This window comes from Opisthocomus hoazin, unplaced genomic scaffold, assembly GCF_030867145.1.
Source record: "Opisthocomus hoazin isolate bOpiHoa1 unplaced genomic scaffold, bOpiHoa1.hap1 HAP1_SCAFFOLD_232, whole genome shotgun sequence".
Classification (NCBI taxonomy): Eukaryota; Metazoa; Chordata; class Aves; order Opisthocomiformes; family Opisthocomidae; genus Opisthocomus; species Opisthocomus hoazin.
In genome coordinates, this window is record NW_027448971.1 from 17,914 (window position 1) to 22,500 (window position 4,587).

A 4,587-nucleotide genomic window follows, 5' to 3' on the forward strand; every position below is an offset into this window, starting at 1 on the left:
GCTCTCTCAGCCGGGGCGGCGGTGGGGGGGGTTGCGGGGGGTGGCTGGGGTCGGCAGGCCGGCCCTGCCGGAGGCCCGTATGCAGGGGTGCCTGCACGGGGTGGGAAGGGCCGGCGGCGGGCTGCCTGTGCTCTCTCAGCCGGGGCGGCGGTGGGGGGGCTTGCGGGGGGTGGCTGGGGTCGGCAGGCCGGCCCTGCCGGAGGCCCGTATGCAGGGGTGCCTGCACGGGGTGGGTGGGCCTGCGGCGGGCTGCCTGTGCTCTCTGAGCCGGGGCGGCGGTGGGGGGGGCTTGCGGGGGGTGGCTGGGGGCGGCAGGCCGGCCCTGCCGGAGGCCCGTATGCAGGGGTGCCTGCACGGGGTGGGAAGGGGCGGCGGCGGGGTGCCTGTGCTCTCTCAGCCGGGGCGGCGGTGGGGGGGCTTGCGGGGGGTGGCTTGGGGCGGCAGGCCGGTCCTGCCGGAGGCCCGTATGCAGGGGTGCCTGCACAGGGTGGGTGGGCCGGCGGCGGGCTGCCTGTGCTCTCTCAGCCGGGGCGGCGGTGGGGGGGCTTGCGGGGGGTGGCTGGGGGCGGCAGGCCGGCCCTGCCGGAGGCCCGTATGCAGGGGTGCCTGCACGGGGTGGGAAGGGGCGGCGGCGGGTTGCCTGTGCTCTCTCAGCCGGGGCGGCGGTGGGGGGGCTTGCGGGGGGTGGCTGGGGGCGGCAGGCCGGTCCTGCCGGAGGCCCGTATGCAGGGGTGCCTGCACAGGGTGGGTGGGCCGGCGGCGGGCTGCCTGTGCTCTCTGAGCCGGGGCGGCGGTGGGGGGGCTTGCGGGGGGTGGCTGGGGGCGGCAGGCCGGCCCTGCCGGAGGCCCGTATGCAGGGGTGCCTGCACGGGGTGGGAAGGGGCGGCGGCGGGGTTCCTGTGCTCTCTGAGCCGGGGCGGCGGTGGGGGGGCTTGCGGGGGGTGGCTGGGGGCGGCAGGCCGGCCCTGCCGGAGGCCCGTATGCAGGGGTGCCTGCACGGGGTGGGAAGGGGCGGCGGCGGGGTTCCTGTGCTCTCTGAGCCGGGGCGGCGGTGGGGGGGCTTGCGGGGGGTGGCTGGGGGCGGCAGGCCGGCTCTGCCGGAGGCCCGTATGCAGGGGTGCCTGCACGGGGTGGGAAGGGCCGGCGGCGGGCTGCCTGTGCTCTCTCAGCCGGGGCGGCGGTGGGGGGGCTTGCGGGGGGTGGCTGGGGTCGGCAGGCCGGTCCTGCCGGAGGCCCGTATGCAGGGGTGCCTGCACGGGGTGGGAAGGGCCGGCGGCGGGCTGCCTGTGCTGTCTCAGTCGGGGCGGCGGTGGGGGGGCTTGCGGGGGGTGGCTGGGGTCGGCAGGCCGGCCCTGCCGGAGGCCCGTATGCAGGGGTGCCTGCACGGGGTGGGTGGGCCTGCGGCGGGCTGCCTGTGCTCTCTGAGTCGGGGCGGCGGTGGGGGGGGCTTGCGGGGGGTGGCTGGGGGCGGCAGGCCGGCCGTGCCGGAGGCCCGTATGCAGGGGTGCCTGCACGGGGTGGGAAGGGCCGGCGGCGGGCTGCCTGTGCTCTCTCAGCCGGGGCGGCGGTGGGGGGGGTTGCGGGGGGTGGCTGGGGTCGGCAGGCCGGCCCTGCCGGAGGCCCGTATGCAGGGGTGCCTGCACGGGGTGGGAAGGGCCGGCGGCGGGCTGCCTGTGCTCTCTCAGTCGGGGCGGCGGTGGGGGGGCTTGCGGGGGGTGGCTGGGGTCGGCAGGCCGGCCCTGCCGGAGGCCCGTATGCAGGGGTGCCTGCACGGGGTGGGTGGGCCGGCGGCGGGCTGCCTGTGCTCTCTGAGCCGGGGCGGCGGTGGGGGGGGCTTGCGGGGGGTGGCTGGGGGCGGCAGGCCGGCCCTGCCGGAGGCCCGTATGCAGGGGTGCCTGCACGGGGTGGGAAGGGCCGGCGGCGGGGTGCCTGTGCTCTCTCAGCCGGGGCGGCGGTGGGGGGGCTTGCGGGGGGTGGCTGGGGGCGGCAGGCCGGTCCTGCCGGAGGCCCGTATGCAGGGGTGCCTGCACGGGGTGGGTGGGCCGGCGGCGGGCTGCCTGTGCTCTCTGAGCCGGGGCGGCGGTGGGGGGGCTTGCGGGGGGTGGCTGGGGGCGGCAGGCCGGCCCTGCCGGAGGCCCGTATGCAGGGGTGCCTGCACGGGGTGGGAAGGGCCGGCGGCGGGCTGCCTGTGCTGTCTCAGTCGGGGCGGCGGTGGGGGGGCTTGCGGGGGGTGGCTGGGGTCGGCAGGCCGGCCCTGCCGGAGGCCCGTATGCAGGGGTGCCTGCACGGGGTGGGTGGGCCGGCGGCGGGCTGCCTGTGCTCTCTGAGCCGGGGCGGCGGTGGGGGGGGCTTGCGGGGGGTGGCTGGGGGCGGCAGGCCGGCCCTGCCGGAGGCCCGTATGCAGGGGTGCCTGCACGGGGTGGGAAGGGGCGGCGGCGGGGTGCCTGTGCTCTCTCAGCCGGGGCGGCGGTGGGGGGGCTTGCGGGGGGGTGGCTGGGGGCGGCAGGCCGGTCCTGCCGGAGGCCCGTATGCAGGGGTGCCTGCACGGGGGTGGGTTGGGGGGGGCGGCGGGAATTTTTTGGTTTTTGTTGCTTTTTTATTTCTTTTTCCGCTTTTGAAACAGAGACGCCGCCCCGTCCTCGGGCGTTTCAGCCGAGCTGATGGAAAGCGGCGCCCCTTCCCGTCGCTTGCGGGGGGGGGTGGTGCAGGAGGGGGGAGGCGGCGCGCGCCTGAAATTCCCCTCGCCACCCCCCGTTTCCGAGACTTCGCCGTATCTAGTGGAAGGCGCTAAGCTTGGCCGGACTGTCTCGCTGAAGGCTTTCTTACTCTGCATCGGTTCTGACGGTGGGCGAGAAAAAAAAACAAAACCAAAGCAGAGCAGGGAAACAGTTACAAAAATTTCTTGAGAGCCAGCACCGGCCCGCCCATCGGCAGACGGAGCGGCGCCCGGGGTCAACGAGTGCCACCCTGCTGCTTAGCAACCGGAACCCGAGCCGGCCCGCCCCGCCCACCCGCCGGCAAGGGGCGGGCGCTTCCCCGCGGCAGAAGGGGGAGACAGAGACTGAGAGACGGGGTCGAGGAGCAGGCGGGGAGCCTTGCGCTGAGGTAGGCTGGGGACGGGGCCTCTTTTCCGAGAAGATTGAGGTTTGAGTCGGGGGGGGGGGGGGGGGGGGGGCGGCGGCAGGGGCTGCTTGTGCGCTCTCGGCCGGGGCGGCGGTGGGGGGGTGGCGGGGTGGGGGGGGGCAGCGGAGCGGCCGTGCCGGAGGCCCGTATGCAGGGGTGCCCGCACCGGGGGGGGGGTGGGGGGGGGCGGCGGCAGGGGCTGCTTGTGCGCTCTCGGCCGGGGCGGCGGTGGGGGGGGGCTTGCGGGTGGGGGTGCGGCGGCCGGGCTGCCGTGCCGGAGGCCCGTTTGCAGGGGTGCCTGCACGGGGGGAGGTGGGGGGGGGGGGGGGGCGGGGCGGCGGGAATTTTTTGGTTTTTGTTGCTTTTTTATTTTTTTTCCGCTTTTGAAACACAGACGCCGCCCCGCCTTCGGGCGTTTCAGCCGAGCTGATAGAAAGCTGCGCCCCTTCCCGTTGCTTGCGGGGGGGGTTGGTGCCGCGGAAGGGGGTGGCGGGGGGGGCGGGAACGGGACGGGGACGGGGACGGGGACGGGGACGGGGACGGGGACGGGGACGGGGACGGGGACGGGTCTGGCCGACGGGTCTGGACGACAGCGCCCCCCCCACCCCGCGTCCCGGCCGGCCACCACGTCTACCCGGGACCGGGTCGGCGGGGAGGACAGGTCTACCCGGGACCGGTTCGGCGGGGAGGACAGGTCTACCCGACAGCGCCCCCCCCATCGCCCCGCGTCCCGGCCGGCCACCACGTCTACCCGGGACCGGTTCGGCGGGGAGGACAGGTCTACCAGGGACCGGTTCGGCGGGGAGGACAGGTCTACCCGACCGCGCCCGCCCCCGATCCCGAGTCCCGGCCGGCCACCACGTCTACCCGGGACCGGTTCAGCGGGGAGGACAGGTCTACCCGGGACCGGGTCGGCGGGGAGGACAGGTCTACCCGACCGCGCCCGCCCCCGATCCCGAGTCCCGGCCGGCCACCACGTCTACCCGGGACCGGTTCGGCGGGGAGGACAGGTCTACCCGGGACCGGTTCGGCGGGGAGGACCGGTCTACCCGGGACCGGTTCGGCGGGGAGGACAGGTCTACCCGGGACCGGGTCGGCGGGGAGGACAGGTCTACCCGGGACCGGGTCGGCGGGGAGGACAGGTCTACCCGACCGCGCCCGCCCCCGATCCCGAGTCCCGGCCGGCCACCACGTCTACCCGGGACCGGTTCGGCGGGGAGGACAGGTCTACCCGGGACCGGGTCGGCGGGGAGGACCGGTCTACCCGGGACCGGGTCGGCGGGGAGGACAGGTCTACCCGGGACCGGGTCGGCGGGGAGGACCGGTCTACCCGGGACCGGTTCGGCGGGGAGTACCGGTCTACCCGGGACCGGTTCGGCGGGGAGGACCGGTCTACCCGGGACCGGGTCGGCGGGGAGGACAGGTCTACCCGGGACCGGGTCGGCGGGGAGGACAGGTCTACCC